The sequence below is a fragment of the Lycorma delicatula genome, chromosome 12 (assembly GCF_047948215.1).
Source record: "Lycorma delicatula isolate Av1 chromosome 12, ASM4794821v1, whole genome shotgun sequence".
Lineage (NCBI taxonomy): Eukaryota > Metazoa > Arthropoda > Insecta > Hemiptera > Fulgoridae > Lycorma > Lycorma delicatula.
In genome coordinates this window covers 9,192,219-9,215,424 of record NC_134466.1, presented here as the reverse complement: position 1 = coordinate 9,215,424, position 23,206 = coordinate 9,192,219, and the positions used below count along the sequence as shown (strand labels likewise).

General features: G+C 32.3%; 1 protein-coding gene across 1 annotated transcript in view; it reads right to left on the bottom strand.

The window, feature by feature from the left end:
* LOC142333349 (uncharacterized) overlaps positions 1–17,102 on the bottom strand; it is a 101,683-nt gene extending 84,581 nt beyond the window's left edge. Inside the window, exon 1 of the mRNA XM_075380371.1 lies at positions 16,948–17,102. The gene's annotated coding sequence lies outside the window, so the exon portion shown is untranslated. The remainder of the gene's footprint in view (positions 1–16,947) is intronic.
* Positions 17,103–23,206: the final 6,104 nt, after the last annotated feature.

Genomic DNA, 23,206 nt, shown 5'->3' with positions numbered 1-23,206 from the left:
TTAGGACTGTTGTAACATCTAGTTGTGCAGCTCCCCTTTTGATTGCAATCGACCGGACCAAAAGTGTCCAAAAAAGCCAAAAATCAAAAAATATTTGTATTTTGAACTTTTTCTTTATCGCAGTAATAAGGCGTCATTGAGAGATTTCAACGATATATCATAAGCGGTACTTATTTTCTTCGGTTTCAAAGTTATAGCCCAATGAAATTTTAATTAATGAAATATTTGGATCTTACAAGGGGAAGGCACATCGGTTCAAATCCATTTCATCTCCTTTTTGTTTTTTAACTTTTTTTTAAATTTAAATGTATCGATTTATTAATAATTATTAACCTCTGATTGTAAAAAAGTTTTACGATAAATAATTATTCAATAATAATAAAAAAAATATTTCGTTTTATATTAATGAAATAAAATTTTATGTACTTTTCATTTAAAAAAAATGTGTATATGTAATTTAACAGGCGTACAAGGAAGTCATGTGGTGTCCGCATCACACTTTTTACAAAGGGGATGAAAATTTTGGATGATTTTTTTTTCAAGAAATACTAGAGAGTAAGGGCTTTTAAAAAATTGAGATTTTTACATTTTAAATGGAATTGGTGGCTTGCAAGATGAATTTAAATTAAAAATAAATTTCTAAAAAAAAATGTTTATAGATTAAAAAATTATTTTTTGTTTTCAAAGACCGTCGGAATGGAATAGGCAAAAGTTTTTATAGCGGTTTGAGAAGGCCTAATGATAGATGCGACAAACTCCCGTTACTTTTCTATATGAAAGGCCGAGACGCTAGCACTGGCACCACGGAGGCTGGTTAAGCAAAATTTAGTTAAAAAAAGAAAGATATGTAGTCATTTTTCTCGGTAAAAAAATTCAACTTTATAAGAAAAGCTAAAGCGCCACGATTTAAAATTTTATATCGGTCAAAACCTTTCCATTTTTTGTAAAAATAAAAACATTCTTTCTCCTCGAAGGTATATATTTGTTTTTGCTTAATGTCTCTTTAAAGCACAAAACTTAAAAAAATAAAATATTTTTTTAATTTTTTTTTTTTACTCGTTTGTATCTATTTGTCCGTCAAATCCGGGAAATTAATAGCATATATTTCTTATAGCAGATCAAATTGCATTTCATTTATTTAACAGATATATTAAATTATTTACAATCTCGAACTAAGTATTTGTTTTTTAAAATCTGAATATTGTGTTTCCTTTTTCGTCTAGGTAGCGCTATAGTAGAGCTACAGCTCTAGACGGGATAGTATCGTAATCGGTCCAGTTTGGGCATATGCGGCTTTCACCGGTTCTTAACGTTTTGACGCCTACGGAACGCATAAAACCGATAGAAATTTTCCGGATGCTAATATTCATATGTACCTGTGTGTTTTCGGTGTTAATCTCTAAATCACTTTATACCTCAAAACTTCTGGACCGATTTTGACCAAATTTTGTCCAAATTTAATGTCGCTATTAAATTTTCAACTTAAATGTCGAAGAGGGGGGGCTCTAAACCAAGGTCACCCTCAGTATCTCGAGATATCACCTGATTAAAGTCGTATATTTTTAGGCGCGTTTGTAACGATTAAAAAATAACAGTATTTGCAAAAAAAAAGTTTATTTGAAAAATCGCACCCCCACCCCAAGAAATGCTCTAAACAACTGCTGTGTTGTGACAGGTGAACGGTATGATTAAATAAACGAATAATAATTAAAGCGTAAAAAATAACGCTGGTCTGGCCGGAGTCTCGAACTCGATCGCCCGATCGACTCGGTATCTGGTGCGTTAAGCCTTGCAGTTACACCGGTCTGCCACCGTGCAGGCGAAATTTGTTCTTTGTAAGTTGTGAGGTTTCATTAGTTTAGTTAATCCTGACCACCCGACGGGTCGGTCTAGCGGTGAACGCGTCTTCCCAAATCAGCCGATTTGGAAGTAGAGAGTTTCAGCGTTCCAGTCCTAGTAAAGTCGGTTATTTTTACAAGGATTTGAATACTAGATCGTGGATACCGGCGTTCTTTGGCGGTCGGGTTTCAATTAACCACACATGTCAGGAACGGTCGAACTAAGACTGTACAAGACTACACTTCATTTACACTCACACATATCATCCTTTGAAGTATTATCTGAAAGGTAATTACCGGAGGCTAAACAGGAAAAAGAAAGACAGTTATTCCTTACCGTCGCCACTCCCGCGCGAACTAATACGGTATGCGCGAGCGCTTTAGTTAGAATCACTGAATCGATTAAATAAAAATAATATTATACTTAAATAAAATGATAAATATTTTAAAATATGTCAGAAACAACCCACATTTATAGGACTTTCCCGGAATGCGGTTTAGCCGCGTGACGGGAAAGTCATATAACTTTGTTGTCGGCTTTTTTGTAACGGGATTCGACTTGCTTTTAATCTTCTTTTTTCTTCGGCTGATTTTTACACTCCTTTCTTAATTTCGCGAATAATCATCTGTTTTCCTCGACGAAATTCTTTATTTTTGTTTATTACTATCATGACGGTTCTTCGTTTAGGAAAGATGTAATTATATTAAATCGTTTAGAATTAAATTTCCTCCGAGTTTTATTAAAGAATTTTACCCGTTTATTATCGATTTAACAAAGTTATTACAAATCCAACGTAATAAACTGCGTTTTTTGCCGGTTTCTAAAATGCTGCAGAAGTTACAGTTCTCGGAGTCATTTTTTTTCGATTTGTCACATTGAATTTCATATGAAACCGTGAAATTAGCTTACATTTTTACATTCAAGAATTGTACGGCGTCATTTCACCGGAGAAGATAAAATCAGGGAGAAATATTTCGCCAGCCGTAACTTGTTAACGAAGCGTTTCCGGACTTATGTTTGTATGTACTTTTTCTTTATTTTTACATGTAGAATGAGTCGTCGAAGTATCTGCATAATCTGGTAAATCACCCTGCATAAACAGGAAAAGAGTTTTTGTTTGTTCGGGGTAAACAAAAACAAAACTACTCCATCAATCGCCACCAAATTTTTAACCGTGTTTCTTGGAATAGCCGAGAAGGTTTTTAGCTATATTTCATCCTGAAAAATCTCGAATATATATATATATATATATATATATATATATATATATATATATGTAGTCTCTATATAAAGACTATAGTTTCTATCGCTGTATGAGCCGGGTTTGAACTAAATGATTCGAACTAATCGAATATTACAAAAATAATAAAATCAAATTTACTTAAAATAATATTAAATAAATTTAAAAGAAATCTATTTAACAATAACGGGCTTCCCACGGGGACTGGGTGTAAGGCTAGAGCGGTGAGGTTTACAGGCGCCTGGTGGGAGGCTGGACCAATCACCATCAACCGGTTAAAATCGGAGTGCGCCTGGGGCACTGTTTTGGGAGGCACAATGGGGTGCTCTTATAATACCTATGCGTACAATCGTCCGATTTTCAAAATTCAAACGGGATATTTGTTAACCGGTCGAAGGCTAACCTTTGTACGCATCAGGTGCATTCTGGATCTAGCAGATCACGATTATTCGGAAATGTATTTACTTAAAGTTTGTCTGTTTGTTGTTATCGCATCACGTGACAAGCGACCGAGCGTTTACTTGGTCAGATGAGGCGTGGTTCCGACTACGGTTGACGCGTTTAGTATACGGAAAATCCGCATCGGCTGCGCGGACAAAACGCGGGTATTTGATGTACAATATCGCGTAGGCGAATCTTCGTGACGTTATTTCACGGCACAGTGACAGACGGTGGAACAATTTGTAACATTATACCTGCAGACCGGGTAGAGTACACCTGGTTTCAGGATATTGCTGCGCTCATACAGCCAACAACACTATGACTTCCTCGGATCAGTGTTTTCATGAACAAGTGATTTCGAAGGGGTTGTAGCGCCCGCTGTCTCCTCACTTTTTCTTAGGGGACACCTTAAGAATGCCGCTTACTAAACTCATCCTCACACCGTTCCCGAATTACCGGGCGAAATTGAACGATATTTCGCTGAAATTCCTCAACAAACGTTACAACATCTGTTTAAGAGCACGCAACATCTTATTTAGTTATGCGAATCGCATAACGGTGTCTACTTTTAATCGCTAATGTAACTTACTTATTTTTCCATTAGGTTGCGTCGCTTTGTACAACGGGATATTAATTTTTACATTAGATGATAACCGGTTACATTCAGCTCCTTTCTATCACCGTATAAAATAAAGCCAGAACCTTTAAAAACCCTCTGTAGAAATCGATTTCTAAAATAATTATCAAAAATGGATTTATATTTTGTAATTTATATGATCGATTTTAAGTTATAATAATAAAATTATTAATATTCAAATACCTATGGTCTATTTGAAATAGAAATCCGTCACGAGTAGAACAGGAAAACTTATATAATCCTTTGCCGGTTTATTTTAACGGTTTTGTTATTTATTTGTTCTTCGTAAAGGAAATCTTTTGATAGTTCTGTTTGAGTTTTTTCCGCGTAAGGGAAAGATTACCGAAACGAAAAACTACTTTCTCTTCGTAGAAGATTTAAAGATTCTTTTTTCCGTTTTGTTATCGTCGTATAGTTTAATATTTTGAATTATTAAACCGGTACGATATAAAAAATATCGCGTTATTCAAAATATTTTTACTTCAAAAATTTAAGAAGACTATTTACAAATCTTAGGGGACGTCTAAGTTTTATTTATTAATGGTTTTTCTAAGACTTCATCCGCGATTTCAGCCGTCAATTTTATCTATATAACTCCTTTTTATTGGATAAGCAGTAAATCTTAAAAGAGAGAGCGTGCCGCGTGTTTATTTTGCGCCGCTTACTAAATAATTTTTTATAAAAGATAGCTCTACATTTCTCATAAAAAATTTAGAAAATAGATTGAAATTTACTGGATTTTATCTTCAAAACAGGATTTTTTGTTTTTACATTTGTGCGGTTTTGTAATTTTACATATCTGATAATTACAGAACAAAGTATTTTCATCGTCTCAGAAACGATGCATAGACATTTACTGTCGCCCCCGAGTAACGGCGAGCTTGGTTCGGCGACAATTACTACCCGACGTATCGTACATCATGTTTACGCTACTCATCCGAGCCTGCCGTTACGTGACGGCTACTGTCCGTTACCTTTTCCGCGAACGTAGCCAACGTAACTGTATTACCGGTACGTTTTAACAGGAGATTTTGTTCTTACAAATTTTTCACACCGCCAAAAAAGTATTCGGTTTATGTTTCCGTTAAATAAGTACTTTTGCGAGTCGAGCGACTGGTGGAATACAAATCGACTGCTGTAAAAGTACGTTTTGTTTACCGACGAGGCAAATTTCACTGGACATGGCGTCAACAGCTTAAGCGATGAGCGTACACGGGCAGAAGTAAATCCTCGTGCGAACGGTTGAAGGCGATTTTCAACAGTAGATATAATATGTTCCTTCTGGCACAGCTATACATTAAAGAAGGGTCAATCAGAGAGCAGCACGCGACTTGACCAATTCTAGAGAAAAGTTACATATCATGCAGCATTTACAAGCAAAATTCACATATTTCGCACTCTTTTGCAAACACAATTTTCTCATTAATAATTATAATAATTATTTAATTATCTAATTAACTAATAATCATGCAGAATAAACTAACTAGCAGACTTAAAACTAAACTAACATGGAGAGGAGAATTAACTAATAATCAATGGAGAATACACGATTACGTTACCATCTCGTATATGAACATTTTATACCGCTTGCAATCAAATACAATATCGAACCGATTTAGCAAAACAGCATTTACAAGCAAAATTCAATATTTCGCACTCTTTTGCAAACACAATTTTCTCATTAACGATTGTAATAATTATTATTATTAATCGACTTTACACACTCTACTTTAGACAAAAGTTACATATCATGTAGCATTTGCAAGCAAAAATCACACATTTCGCACTCTTTTGCAATCACATTTTTCTCATTACGAGATTCTCTTTTACAACAGATTCTTGGAATCCTCTATCTTGCGTTTGTAATATATTTATTATAGCCTGTCGATGACGTCAGGGAATTCTTCTCGTTCACTATAATAATAATAATAATAATAATTGCATTTTTTTATTCAATTAAAAATAGATATTAACAATAGAATTCACTAACCTTAATGTAAATTACATTTTAGTTCGCGCATGCGCAGTAGCACATTTAATAATATAAATACAATATTATGGGTACCTTATTAATTTATTATATAGGTGATGGAGTTAAAACGTGCGTGTTCAGAAAATGATTGCGCAACCGCAAAAAAGCGATTTTTTGCGGTTAAAAAAGCTGTCTGTTAAAAGCTGTTAAAACCATTGATAAAAGCTGTCTGTGACGCGAATTGTTTCACAGTTTTAGAAAATGCGTTTAAAGATAATTTAAGCACATATTATAAAAATGGAGACGAAACAGATAAAGATAGATATTTTTTTTTAAACAGTAGAAGAAATTGCGTTCTAAACATCTTCACAATTACAACAACGGACGCTGTAAAATTTAATATATTGTTGGAATGTACATATGAAAAAAGTCGGGGCGACCAAATCGATTCTCAAGACATTAATTTTAAAACTAAAAATACACCAATATATAATTGTAATGATTTAGATACAGTTATAGACGAAGCGTTTGAAAAACTATTAGCCGAAGAATCCGAATTTCAAGGTAAAGGCAGCGGTTGGTCTTAAATCAGTATGGACGGTTTAATGTTGCGTATAAATAAATTTAAACCGTTACGCGGTTCTTCATATATAGACTTACCCGATAAAATAAGACAAAAAAAAAGCTGTGATTAATGTTAACAATAAAGACATATACTGCTTTAAATGGGCTATTTTATTGAAACATGTAACCAGTAATAATCCGCAACGCTTAGATAAACATTACACCGTTGATTTAAAAAGTACATATGACTTTAGCATGTTAAACTTTCCAGTCGAGATAAAGATGTTAAAAAATTTGAATCCGCCAACAATGTTTCTATAAATGTATATACGCTGACATATGATGATGAAGTTAGACCTTTAGAAGTTTGCCAAACCATTTTGATTTATTGTATTTAAAGAAAGATGACGTTTCACACTATTGCTACATAAAAGATTTTTCACGACTGGTTAGGTCTCAATTAACGAAACACAGATCCAAAATAGATGTATGCAAACGTTGTTTTACATTCTATTATAAAGATGGAAATAGTGAAGACAGAATGAAAGCTCATTTAAAACGCTGTATTTACAATGAACCGGCACGTATAAAGACATCAAAACCGGATGGAAATATAATTAAATTTAAAAGGTACGAAAATCAGTTTCCAATGCCTGTTGTAGCATATGCCGATTTGAATGCATACTGAATCCGACACCTTACCATCCAATGTTTACAAAATTATATAGTTATACAACCCATGTGCACGAACCGATGAGTTACTGTTTGTATTTCGTTTGTCACGAATCGGTTTTCGATAAAATAAAACAAGTCCTCCCACAAGAACCTGTGCTTTATAGAGGCGAAAAAGCGGCTGAAAATTTCATAAATGTTCTATCCAATCTCGCAAATGAAGTTGCCGATGAAATGATACACGTTGCAATGACGCCTCTTTCCGTCGATGAATAAAGAAAATTCGATAACGCTAAGCGATGTGAAATGTGTAATGCAGGATTCGGTTTAAATTGCAAAAAAGTTCGCGATCATTGTCACTTAACCGGTCGTTATCGAGCCGCGTTATGCAATAGCTGCAATTTACGCAGACAAGAACAAAATACGATACCGATATTCATTCACAATTTAACCGGTTACGACTCGCATTTCATTATAAGACAGCTGGATTACGATAAAGAGGATATAAACATCATACCTAAAACCACCGAAAAATATACAATGTTTACGAAACGGATGTCTGACGTTTTAAGCGTAAAATTAGTAGACACTTTTCAGTTTATGGCCTCGAGTTTGGAAAAATTAGCGTCCAATTTACCAAAACAATCATTTAATCAAGTCGAACATTACTTTGCAGCTGACAATTTACCAATGGTCACGAAAAAGGGCGTGTACCCTTACGAATATACTGATTCGTGGTCGAAATTGGATGAAACACAGCTACCATCGAAAGAAAAATTTTACAGCTCCCTTACCGATTCGAATATTACCGACGATGAATATGAACATGTGAAAATAGTATGGGACCATTTTAAATGTAAAACGTTGGGCGAATACAGCGATGTATATTTAAAATGCGATGTGCTGTTGTTGGCTGACGTTTTCGAGAATTTCAGGTCGTTATGTCTACGAGAATACCGCCTTGATGCCGCGCACTATATTTCAGCACCCAGTTTAGCTTTCGACGCCATGCTATATAAAATCCACGTTGAATTGAAACTGTTCACAGACGTCGACATGTACATGTTTATCGAATTGGGCATCAGAGGCGGCATTTCAACTTGTGTGCAAAAACATGCTGTAGCAAATAATAAATACCTCGAAAACTACAACCCCGACGCCCCCAGTAAATATATAGCTTACGTTGACGCCAATAACTTATACGGGTTCAGTATGAGTCAGCCTTTACCATACGGCAACTTTGAACGGATGGATAAAGAGCATTTATATACAATTTTAGATTCTATAATGAATCATTCTAACGATGCGGATACAGGCTACATATTCGAAGTCGATGTAACGTATCCGACAAACTTGCACGATCATCATAACGATTTGCCGTTTCCACCGGTGTCGGAAGCACCGCCCGGTTCAAAGTGTAGAAAATTATTGACCACTCTCGACGATAAAACAAACTACGTCTGCCACTATGTAGTGCTCAAGCAGGCTATAGCGAACGGGTTGATTGTCACACAAGTGCGCAATATATTGTCCTTTGATCAGTAAGCGGCTCAAGAGCTATATAGATTTGAATACTGAAAACCGAAAAAGAGCCGCAAACGATTTCGAAAAAAACTTTTTCAAACTGATGAACAATTCTGTGTTCGGTAAAAGTATAGAAAACGTGAGAAACTACAAGAATTTTAAACTGTTGACCGAAGAAATAAAACTGAGAAATTTAATCGCGAAATCCACCTTTATAGACAGGATAATATTTAAATAGTCGGCGTACAAATGGCCAAAGATACGGTGCATTTAAATAAACCGATTTATGTGGGCTTTACGATATAGGATCACAGTAAAACCGTAATGTACGATTTTCATTACAACGTTATGAAGCCAAAATACGGATCGAAAATCTCTCTGCTATACATGGATACGGATAGTTTCATCTGCGACATTGAAACTGATGATTTTTACGCCGACATGCGAAGTGATGATCTGTTTCAACATTTCGATACGTCAGATTATCCGAAAGACCATCCGAATTATTCTGTGAAAAATAAAAAAGTACTGGGTAAATTTAAAGACGAAGTAAACGGAATTCAAATCGTTGAATTTATCGGATTGAGATCGAAAATGAACACATTTAAAACGGCAAACGATAAAATTACGAAAAAAGAAAGGGTGTAAAAAAAATATATAGTCCAAAAAAGTATTACGTTTGACGATTATAAAGCATCTTGACGATTCAGATTTGGAAACTTACAAGACTATGACACTCTTCAGAACGAGGAAACATACCATAAACACTGTAGTTACGAATAAGTTAGCGCTGTTGAACTACGATGGCAAACCGGTGGCCGTAGATAACATCAATACGCTGGCTTGGGGTCATTACAATATGCCGTTAGAATTGAATCGTTTATATGGAAAAAATAAAAACTAGTCTACGTCCATTTTATTATCGCAATCGAATTTGTTAAATGGTTTAGTTTTTTTTAATATACGTTAATTTAATTTCCTTACAAATATTCTAATTTGATCGTATTTTATATTTTTCAACACGACGCAATTACGCGATAGAGTTCTAAATCTACATTTCATACAAAACGAATACATTACATCTCCTCTATAATATGTACAACTTAATATGCAATGTCAATACCACATGTAAATTCTATGTCATGATAACTATGTCATTATTCATTTTATTTAATCCATTATATACTATATAAAGTTCTTTATTTTTATTGATTTCGTTCAAATCCGATTCTGTAAGATTATTAAATCTTTGTGGTAAAAATATTTTCCCGAATCCTTCAATTGACGCAATAATCGATTTACCGTTTCTAGTATTCATAAACTCCATCTTTTCAATTCTGTATTCCTTATTACAGGTCAATTCACCGATATTTTTAATAGTAATGCTATAATTTAAGCTATTCAATTTATCGAAGATATTAGACATTTTTATGATTCTATATATAAAAGTAATGAAACTTAAAATTAGTATTTTATTGCTGTTAAAGAATATTTGTTTAAATGTGAAATGAGTTTGTTACGAACAGATAAAAGACAACTATTTGGTGTTTATCGATACAAATACCGGTGTTTTGCCTTTAATACATTATTATTTATGTTTTTTTTTTCTTCTTTTAAGTACGAGCATGTCCATTAAAGCTGTTTTAGCGAAAGAACTCCACAAGCCTGCCAGACGCAATTATCCAACCAGAAAAACGGAATTAAAAGGCCTGAATGACTTAGTCCAAGCAGACATAGTCGAAATGATACCTTATTCACGACAAAGCAACGGCTACATGTACTTTTTGACGGTTATAGATTGTTTTAGTAAGTTTGCATACGCTATACCGTTAAAGAAGAAGACGGGTATAGATGTCGTAGTCGCTTTGCATCCGATATTCGCAAATCACAAGATGAAACATTTTCAAACAGATCAGGGGAAAGAATTTTATAATCCGCAAGTTAAAGCCCTTTTGAAACAGTACAACATAAATCACTATTCTACATATTCAGATAAAAAAGCCGCCATAGTTGAACGTTTTAATAGGACGCTAAAGACGAAAATGTTTACCAAATTTACAGAACACGGGAACTATAAATGGATTAATATGTTGCAAAATCTCGTTGATGAATACAGTAATACGGTGCATTCGGCTACAAAATTTAAACCGAAAGATGTAAATCAAAAAAATGAACAGCAAGTTCTCACAAATTTAAATAAAAAATACGACAGGAAACCGAATATTGTAAAGATTAAATTTCAAGTCGACGATCCGGTTCGTATAAGCAAACATAAAAAGATATTCGACAAGGGTTATTTGCCCGATTGAACGAATAAAATATTCAAAATACACACTGTTCACTCGGAATATCGACCTGTAACCTATGAACTGATTGATTCCAGAAATTAAATTCTAAAAGGTCGTTTTTATCAACACGAATTGCAAAAATCAAAACACAAAGACATATATGAAATTGAGAAAATTCTCAAACGAAAAGGCAATAAAGCCTATGTAAAATGGTTAGGTTTTGATAAATCTTACAATTCATGGATAGATTTGAATGATGTTGTAGTGTATATATTGTTACGTGGAAAAAATTTTTTTTTCATAATATAGATTCGATTATAGTGTTGGAATTTATTGTTTTGGTAATTTTGATTTTACTGATGTTTTGGATATGATTTTCAATATTTCATGACAAATGAAATGATGTTGTATATATAGAGATGCCTCCATTTCGCATAAAACAGCACTGTTTTATCCGTATGATTTTGACATAAGATAACAAATTTCACAATAATTTTATCATAAGTCACCGAAATTGATGTAAGTTTAACAAACTAAGAGTCTGTTAAAAATTCATAAATATTTTTACAAGAGAGAGATATGAAGGAAGTGCAACAGAAAACAAAATTTCCCATCATGAACGTAATGAAAGGATACGGCCAAACACTATCAGATGTATTGTATGCGGCCCATCGAATTGCGGTAAAACAAATGTGGTTTTCAATCTTTTAGTTCAAGAAAACGGAGTACGCTTTCACAAATTGTACATTTTCTCTAAATCTCTCCATCAACCGCTTTATAGAATGTTATCAAACCTGATAATGTTGAATCCAGACTTTGGTTACTATGAATACGCTGAAAACGATCAGGTTCCACAACCGGAAGCGATTCAACCACATTCGATAATGGTATTCGACGATGTAATCAAACAGAAGCAAAACAATATCTGATTATTTTTCGAGAGGTCGCCACAATAAAATTGATTGCTTCTATCTAGCGCAAACGTATTCGAAAATACTAAAACAACTCGTGCGGGACAATTGCAATTTTGTAATTCTGTTCAGACAAGACGGTTTAAATTTACAACACATTTACGATGAACACGTAAACGTCGACATGTCCTTTGACGACTTTAAATCTTTATGCGAACATGTTTGGAACGCGAATCGGTATGGTTTTCTAGTTATCGATAAAGAAAGCGATAAAAATAAGGGTTTATGGATAAATTTATCATCATCGATTGAACGCAGCGATGCTACATTGAACGCACCGTCGAACGCAGCGATGCTATATTGAACGCATCGTCGAACGCAGCGATGCTATATTGAACGCACCGTCGAACGCCGACGAAACGACACCATGTAAATCGCAATTTGGAATTTTATAATTTTTGTCGTCTTAAAGATTATTCTTTAACTTTTTTTATCCGGTTTTACTGTTGTTATATTTTTTATTATACGATTGAAATAAAATAAAAATTAAAATAAAATAATAAACAAAAATAAAATGCAACATAAAAATATTTTATCTACTGTTATTTTTTTATTTTAATATTCTTTGATTCGATTCAAATATAAATCCGATGAATCTTGTGATGATTCGTTTGTCATTTCTTATCGTCATCTAATTTCTGCATATTTATCTTTTAACTTATTCTATTATTGAATAAAAAACGAATAGTTGAATGAAATTTATTTTTATATATAAACCGTGAATAAAACAGTACAACTATAAAATATATTAGTTAGATAAGCATCTCAATTGCATATAAAAAGGATGTGATATTAAATTAAAATCAGTATTGTACATTAAGTCGTAAGGAACAATGGAATATTATACTAATATTATGTTATTAGTGATAGTGTTCATTGGATTTTCTGTTTTGGTAAAATCGATTTAAATACAATTAATGCTGCGTGTGTGAATTATAAATTTAAAAAATGGTATTTATACATATAAAACGCTTTCGCATTTTAATTTTAATAATTCAATATATAAAAACAATTCAAATGTATCTGCACATTATAGTTCTAAAAGTGTAACACTTCAAATAGATTCAACAATCAAAGAGTCAGCATTTATCATTACACTTGAAGATAATAATGGTACATGTATAAAGCACAAAATAACATTAAAAATTATAACAATACCATAACTAATGTAACTTATGAAGATGTATATTGTGAATTTATTATAAATCATTACGAGAAAATTTTTATATTTGGATGTTATATGCCTTGGTATATAAGAGTTGATCCTGAAAACCATGCGAATGAACATATAAACGGTTCTTGAATAAGTTTTACTATATATGATGTTTGTTGAAGTTTGGGTGTCAAATGAACATTTAATATTGATTTTTAATAATAGATCGACACAAAAAACAAAAATTGTTAGTTTTAATGGATCTGATATATTCTCGAAAACAGAACCATAATTTTATCATCGATTTTTCATAAATAAAGTTTCATCTACTGATGTTTGTGTATTATACGAAAAAATAAATTCTACTTGGTATCTATTTTGTTCTTGCAGACGAACCTAAAATTTCAGCATTACAAGCACAAAATATACCCGAGCATACTATAGATCATAGACGATTTTGTGAATTGTACGGCAGATGCAAATTGAAATAGAACATATAATAAATCATAGATTATGTTGCAAATTAAAATAGACAATTAAATCGTAAATTGATATTTTAGTTGAAAAATCTTCAAATAAATTAATATTTAATTTATTCATTATATTAATCCCACATTTAGAATATTCAATCATTCTTACAACAATTTCAATATACCGTTCTATATCGGAATACGAAGTATTTAATATAGTTTTAATTTTGCATCGATAAGTCATTTCATCACTATAAAGCGTGAACAATTTGCAGTAAACATTCAAAATAGATGATATTTTGCTTTGAAGATCGTATAACTCAAATGGTAAATTCTTTTTTCTTATTACAAGATCTAATAGATTTTTAAATGTATTATTTGTAAATATATTTGTTAAATAATCGCATTCACTGCAAGCTAAAAGAACACACCATGCATTGTACGAAAGTTGGTTTACTTGAAAATTTGACAAGGATACGACCCGATAAGTGATTTTAAAGTTTTATTTGTAGTATACCAATAAATATTTTTTTGATTTCGTATGAACATATTCAATGAAAAATATTATTTCTCCTATCGTATAATATATTTTAATTTGTGAATATAGAATAAAAATGTTAAATTCTAATGATCTATATAGAATGTATTGATAAATGATTCTGTATCTAATTTTAAATAATTTTAGTCAATTTTATAATAATCGTTATAGTTATTTATCATTTTCTTTGTTCTTTGAGAGTTGATAGTTTGAAAACTCGGTTCTTTAAATATACACAATCTGTTAATCAAGACGCGTCTGCATTTACCTATAAACGAAACAACGACGGTACATTTACCAATTTATATTTGAAATATGATGATGGTGAATTTACGTTTGTTAAAAAAAAAAACAAATCTCAACCGGTAATGACTAATAGTGTGTTGTACGTTAAAGATGAAAAACATGGTATTTTAACATTAACCGATACTGGTTTTACTGTTGAAGGTGTATTTAATGAATTTCCGTGTATAGATGGAAGTGTTAATACGAGATTCCACGGGATGATGTACTATTCGACCAATTTGTGAAAAGGCAGATACGTACACAGGAATCAATATGAAGAATATATAAATAAATCGAACGCGTTAAGTAAACTTACAAAATTAAATTAAATAAATTCACATTCTACTATTCTGAATCTCAATTATATCATAAAAAATTATATGCAAAATGCGATCGCTTTAAGATTCCTAGCATTTTCATATGTAACGAAAACGAAATTTTTGACGCATCCGTAACAGATTCTAGACCGTGTAAAATTTACGATATATGCATCGAGTTGCCTGACAATTATATACACAATTTACAAATAGACCCTACCGTAACACTCACAAATAACCAATAACAAATCTCAATTAAATACTTGTAAATCTGAATTGGTATTTAGTATCGCAGCTAAAGGATGTATAAATGTGAATCAATGCACATCGAAAATTGACGGAACTAAAATCAAAATAGATGCTAATCATTACATAATATGTAAAGGAGGTTTACCAGAAAATATATTCTGTCCTTATGGGTTAAACGGTTATGAATCAACATTAACATACAAATCTCCTAAGTGCGGTCAATATTGGGTATCGAAAAATTTCAACGGCCCATTTAATACATTTGAATATCCTATCGAATTATATACGTGCTCAGAATATGTGTCTGTAATAAATACAAACCATAAATTACGATAAATTGCCAAAATATTCAATATTATTAAATATATACACCCATTTTTATAGGACACCGATAATAATGACAGATAAATATATACAATATTCTGGATTAGGGTATTATTCAGTAGAAATAATAAATATACAAATTGGAGATTCTACGTTTGAAAAAAATTTCATAAAAAATAAAACATTTGATGTATCATATGATTATTGTTTACCTATTATCAAAAATCAATGGATCTATTGGATTAATCCAAATGAGATTAAAACACCCTTTGATAGAATTTTATTCACTGACGAATATACATATTTTAATTATTTATAAATCGGATAAAATCTCGACCTTCAATCAAAGTGATTATTTTCCAGTTGGAGTATCAAAACAAATATATAAATTGGACACTGATGCCGATTTTTATTTATTTGATAAGGAACTTACTGGATACAAATTTATATTTCTCAAACGAATAAATAACACATACAATATACGACGAACTACGAAATTTATAGGAGCGTGTTATCAAATATATGATAAGTCAGCTTTTTACAGATTAATAGTGCATGGACAATCAGACATTTTATTTTTAATAGTTGTTAAATCTAGTCTTTTTGATCCTTTAAATGTTCGTATAACTTCAAATCAAATTTCGATTCCTAATTATTTGCCTACATTAACTTATGCCGATATTATGAATAATAAATACAATAATTACGATTGTACGTTTTACACAAACATTAACGCATATCGTTATATTTAAAGTGATATTTTCCATAAAGGTTCAGATTGTAGAATTCCTCATTGGATATCTATTTTGAACGTAAAATCTAGTTTAGATCTTTTACATTCATATGTAATTTCTGCAATTATACCCGTAAAACCCAACAACTCTTTTACATTTGATTTTCCATTTAAATTATAAGTAAACAATTTAATGACGTATTCTAAATTAGACTTTATAACAAAGTTAGAAACCGTTGATGATTCTATTATTGACAGTTGCTATTAATTCATTCAAAGATGAATATGACATTTACCGTATAAATTCAAATTATAATACAATTTGAATAGAAATGCTAATATTTTCGCTTTAGTTTAAAAATGAAACCCATACATCCTATAGATTATTATAAAGAAAAAAACGCTTTGAGTGTGAGTTTAATAATATAAACGATAAAGATTCTATTGTACGATGCATTTTACAAATGTATTATAATTATTTAGTAATGAGAAATATTAATCAAAAAAACATTTCATATATAAAAACTTTATTCGAGTATAAAACTTTAAAAAATTGTAAAATTACCTTTAATATAGAATATTCAAAATCAAATATAATATATAATCAAAAGGAAGACGGTATGATTTATATAGATTTAAATTTATTAAATGAAAATATATTTGACAGTAAATCCAATATAATAAAAGAAACAGAAGCTTTATGTATTAAATCGATATTAATTGTAATTACCTCATAAACAAAGTAAAATTATAAGTTACGATAACCATATGTGATTAAATTTTTTTTAAACACCTTTTCTAGAATTGTGAAAGAATTCGTGTCACAGACAGCTAATCTAGATCGCCTTTTCAGCGGTTGCACAATCATTATCTAAACACACACGTTTACCATACATCACTTTTATATAATAAATGAATAAAGTACTGCATAATATTGTATTTATATTATTAAATATGCTACTGCGCATGCTCGAACAAAACTGTAATTTACATTAAAGTCAGTGAATTCTGTTGTTAATATTTATCTTTCACTGAATAAAAAATTGCAATTATTATTATAGTGAACGAGAAGAATTACCTGACGTCATCAACAGGCTATAATAAATACATTACAAACGCAAGATAGAGGATTCCAAGAATCTGTTGTAAAAGATTAGAGAATCTCATAATGAGAAAATTGTGATTGCGAAATATGTGAATTTTGCTTGTAAATGCTACATGATATGTAACTTTTTTTCTAAAACAGAGTGTGCATGGCTTAAGTAAGTTGATTAATGATACATTTAATAGCAAACTATGAATTGTGATGTAGAAGCTGTTTGGTCGATAAATTTACTGTATTTTGCGGCGTCTTGCAAATCTGAAGGAACATATACAATAAATAAATATATAATTTTTTTTCCCTCAATAGATTATTATTTAAACAATAATCTGTTACTTAATTCGTATGAATGATCTACGTACAGATAAATTTATCATCAAGGCCAACATTAACATTGAATATAATGTTTATTTATTTTAATGTTAAATATATTTAATTTTTTGTTATATTCCACATATATGAACTTGTTTTTGCAAATGTTGTTCAGTAACGAATCATTAACAAGAAAATTGTGATTGCGAAATATGTGAATTTTGCTTGTAAATGCTACATGATATGTAACTTTTTCTCTAAAATATAGTGTGCGCAGCTTAAGTAAGTTGATTAATAATAATTATTAGAATCGTTAATGAGAAAATTGTATTTGCAAAAGAGTGTGAAATATGTGAATTTTGCTTGTAAATACTGCATGTATGTAACTTTTCTCTAGAATTGTACTAAATCGCCTGCTCATTAACTTGAAAAACGATGCTCGCAAAAAAGTGCGAAATATGTGAAAAGGCTGCATAATATGTAAATTTTCTCTAGAATTGGTCAAGTCGCGTGCTGCTCTCTGATTGACCCTTCTTTAATGTATAGCTGTGCCAGAAGGAACATATTATATCTACTAGCAACACCGATTTAGCGGCAATGTACAGTGCGTCCTTGTTCACAATCGGCTTGTTTGGACCGTTCATATTACCTGACCGCTTAAATGTTGAGGTCTACTTGTCCCTTTAAGTCCCTTTAAGAAGAATTGCCGCAGTGCTTGAAGATATTCCTCTGGCGGTGAGACGCAGAATATACTTCCAGCACAATGACGCGCCTCCACGCTTCTCTTGTTACGTTTTCACACATTTAAATCCTCATTTCTCCGAGAAATGAAGCGGTAATAGAGGTCCTCATTCCTGACCAACACGATCGCCTGATATAATATCTTTAGATTTTTCAGTCTGAGTACGGATGAAAAATATTTTATACAAAACAAAATTACATTCTCGTAAGGAATTAATCGTCCCCATTACGGATGCGGCTGAGCAACTTAAGAATAGCTCTGAAGAACTAAAAAGAGCTACAAAATCAGTTCAGGAGCGTGCCAAGAAATGTGTTGAAAATGGGGGGGCTCATTTTTGAACATTTATTTTAAACCGGCACGTATAATGCGCTTCGGTCTAGTGTACAGTTTCTAAAATAAAATTGGAATTTTATTTAATTTTCTTCTTTTTATTCGACTTATTACTATTTTGCAAACGAAGCATTTTAGGACGTATTTTATATAAACATTTTCCATTATTTTACCGGGAGAACTTTGTGATACACTCGGTTTGTTATATTATATAACATTAAATGTTATACGTTTATTCTGAAACAAAATCAAGTCTTTAAAACGATGAGAAATAAAAAAAAAGCTACGCTCCAAACATATACTTTCATAAATATTTTCCTGACGTTTAAATTAATTTTTGATGTAAACAAATTATATTTCTGACTTAAGGCTCGTTTCGCCTGTGCTATTCAGCATTTTATATCGCTCCTGCTTAGTCCATCTTTAGTAATTCTACTTCCTGAATAACAAAATTCTTCTATCTCCATAATCTTTTCTCTTCCTATTTTTACATTCAGCGGTCCATCTTTGTTATTTCTACTATATTTCATTACTTTCGTTTTGTTCTTGTTTATTTTCATGCGGCAGTTCTTGCGTAGGACTTCGTCCATGCTATTCATTCTAAATCCTTTTTACTCTCGGCTAGAATTATTATATCATCAGCAAATCGTAGCATCTTTATCTTTTCACCTTGTACTGTTACTCCGGATATAGATTGTTCTTTAACATCATTAACTGCTAGTTCTATGTAAATATTAAAAAGTAACGGTGATAGGGAACATCCTTGTCGGACTCCCTTTCTTATTACGGCTTCTTTCTTATTTTCTTCAATTATCACTGTTGCCGTTTGGTTCCTGTAAATGTTAGCAATTGTTCTTTTATCTCTGTATTTGATCCCTATTTTTTTTTAAATGCTGAACATTTTATTCCAGTCTACGTTATCGAATGTCTTTTCTAAGTCTATAAATGCCAAATATGTCTGTTTGTTTTTCTTTAATCTTCCTTCTACTATTAATCTGAGCGCTAAAACTGCTTTCCTTGTCCCTATACTTTTCCTGAAACCAAATCGGTCTTCTCCTAACACTACTTCCACTCTCCTCTCAATTCTTGTGTACAGAATTGTAAAGATTTTTTATGCATGGTTAGTAGTTAAGGTAATTGTTCTGTATTCTTCACATTTATCTGCTCCTGCTTTCTTTGATATCATATGACTATAACACTCTTTTTGAAGGCTGACGGAACATCCCCTTTTTTGTAAATATTACACACTAGTTTGTATAATCGATCAATCGTTTCCTCACCGGCACTGCGCAGTAATTCTACAGGTACTCCGTCTATTCCAGGAGCCTTTCTGCCATTCAAATCTTTTAATGCTCTCTTAAATTCAGATCTCAGTATTGTTTCTCCCTTTAATCCTCTTCGACTTCTTCTTCTTCCTCTATAACACCATTTTCTAATTCATTTTGTCCGTATAATTCTTCAATATATTCCACCCACCTATCGACTTTGCCTTTCGTATTATATATCGGTGTACGATCTTTGTTTAACACATTATTAGATTTTAATTTATGTACCCCAAAATTTTCCTTAACTTTCCTGTATGCTCCGTCTATTTTACCGATGTTCATTTCTCTTTCCACTTCTGAACATTTTTCTTTAATTCACTCCTTTCGCTAGTTTGCACTTCCTGTTTATGGTATTTCTTAATCGTCGATAGTTCCTTTTACTTTCTTCATCACTAGCATTCTTATATTTTCTACGTTCATCCATCAGCTGTAATATATCGTCTGAAATCCAAGGTTTTCTACCGGTTCTCTTTGTTCCTGCTAAGTTAGTTCGCTTCAGATGATTTAAGAATTTCCATTTTAACATTCTCCCAGTCTTCTTCTATATTTTCTACCTTATCTTTTTTACTCAGAACTCTTGCGATATCCTCCTCAAAAATCTTCTTTACCTCCTCTCTCTCAAGCTTCTCTAAATTCCACCGATTCATCCGACACCTTTACTTCAGGTTTTTAAACCCCAATCTACATTTAATTAACACTAAATTATGATCGCTATAAATGTCTGCTCCAGGGTGAGCTTTGCAGTCGACGAGTTGATTTATAAATCTTTGCTTAACCATGATGTAATCTATCTGATACCTTGGAGTATCGCGTGGCTTTTTCCATGTGTATATTCTTCTATTATGATTTTTAAACTGGATGTTGGCAGTTACTAAAATATACTTCGTGCAAAACTCTATAAGTCGGTCCCCTCTTTCATTCCTTTTGCCCAGCCCGTATTCAACCACTATATTTCTGTCCTTGCTTTTTCCAATGCTTGCATTCCAATCTCCAACTATTATTAAATCTTATGTTTTAATTGCTTCGTCAATTTCTGCGTATACACACACTATCTGTTCATCATCACGGGAGCTTATATACACGTTAACAATCGTTGTCGATTTAGGTTTTGATTTTATCCTTATTACAATGATTCTATCGCTATGTATTTTAATATACTCTACTCTCTTCCCTGTCTTCTTTTTCATGACGAAACCTACTCCTGCCTGCCCATTATTTGAAGCCGAGTTAATTATTCTAAAACCACCTGACCAAAAGTCGTTTTCCTTTTCCCACCGAACCTCGCTAATTCCTACTACATCTACATTTATCCTATCTATTTCCCTCTTTAAATTTTCTAACCTACCGACCTTTTTTAAACTTCTAACATTCCACTCTCCGACTCGTAGAATGTTTTTAGTGTAGAGTGTTTGAGTGTATTTTTTAATTTTCTGGTGACCCCTTCCTTAGTAGTCCCCATCCGGAGATCCGAACGGGGAACTAGTTTACCTCCGGAATATTTTACCAAGGAAGACGTCTTTATCATTTTTATATGAAAATGCAGAGAGCTACATTTTCTTGGAAAAAAGCAGCTGTAGTTTTCCATTGCTTCAGCCGTACTCAGAGGATTGAGTGAAGTTGATATGGCCGTTTAAGTCGTCCTGACCTACGCCCTTAACAACTACTGAAAATGTAGCCCTACTGTAATTTTTGGGAATCAAATTAAGGAATAAAGTTTTAGGTTTTTTTTTAATGAAATTTGAGCTGGAAAATAGGATGAAACAGGGCCCTGAACTGTAACTCTAGTTGTTTATAAGATATCCGACGTAAAACAAAACATTCGGTGTCGAAAAACAAGTTTTTTTTAATTTGTAGTACAATTGCTTTGTTAAATGACACTGATACTGTTTAATGACAGCGATACACTGATAATTTTTATAAATAAAACTGACTCTCATTGTTATTTGTCAGTATTATTTTCAAAAGCGTGAACATAATGAATGGCCAGTTGTGGTCGAAGCCCTCTGGCTTGGGAAGTGCGAACGAAACAGGTCCTTACCGGCTACTAGTAAATAATAATTCTAGTCTATAATAATCCTTTTCTGAATACGAGTCATTTATTTATATCAGAGATCAATTTAAAACACTTCTGGTAAATGTCGTGCTTATTGGTATTATCATCATCCTATATAGTGTGCTATTGCGCCTAATTTTTATAAGTAACAATCATCGTTAAATATATAGTTTTTAGTTAAAGGATTATCTTTCATAAAAAGAAAAATATCCAGGTGCGCGTACGGGTAATTAAAAATACAGTATTATAGTTAACATTTTACTCTTTGTACGTCATTATAATAAACACATTATAAATATCTAACAAAAAACTTTTTTTAATACATTTTCAACTCGTAATGCAAACACTTTCTACTCGCACTTTGAATCTTAATCGCGGTTGCATGTCTCGATGAACGAGTATACCCGCGTGTAGAATAAATGCGATTTACCCACCGGCATTTCCAACCTACCTTTTTTTCTTTCAAAAGCTTCTTTTACATTTATAATGTTACGATATGAAGTAAATTACTTGTATACACGCAAATAAAAATTTATTTTTTCATTTAGCAAGAGAAATAAAAAAAAATCTTTTTAGTAATTTTTGTTAGTCGTAATTTTATCGAGTATAACTTTACGTTATAATCTGTTTTATCCGTACGTTTTTTAACCGTTCGATAAAAAACCTTTAACGTTATTTTCATAACAGAGATGAATGTAAAAATCATATTATAGGAGATGTGTTTATTTATTCGCCGATTTCTTCAATTAAAGGAGAAAGTTCTAAACCGGAACAATTTTTACATTCTCCTTACTTATATATTAGCCGGCCCGTCTAGCCAGAACCTGGGCCCTCGAGGCTCAGGTCAGCCCAGGCGAATCCCGGAGCCTCCAGGGGCCAAGGAGCCTATCCCACGGCCACAGAGCTCGCTTCGCTCGCCGTTCCCAATTTGCCAGGGGGACCGGCGTCTTGGACATCTACAGAACTCGTCGCTTCGGTTGCCATTACCATCTACCGAAAGTGCGAAGGTCCGCTACCTGGACCCCCGCACTGTACGTTATCCTCACGGTCATGAGAATAATACCGATAACTAATAATCGTAATATTCAGGTTTTATAGAAACATGAGAAAGATAGAATAATAGTA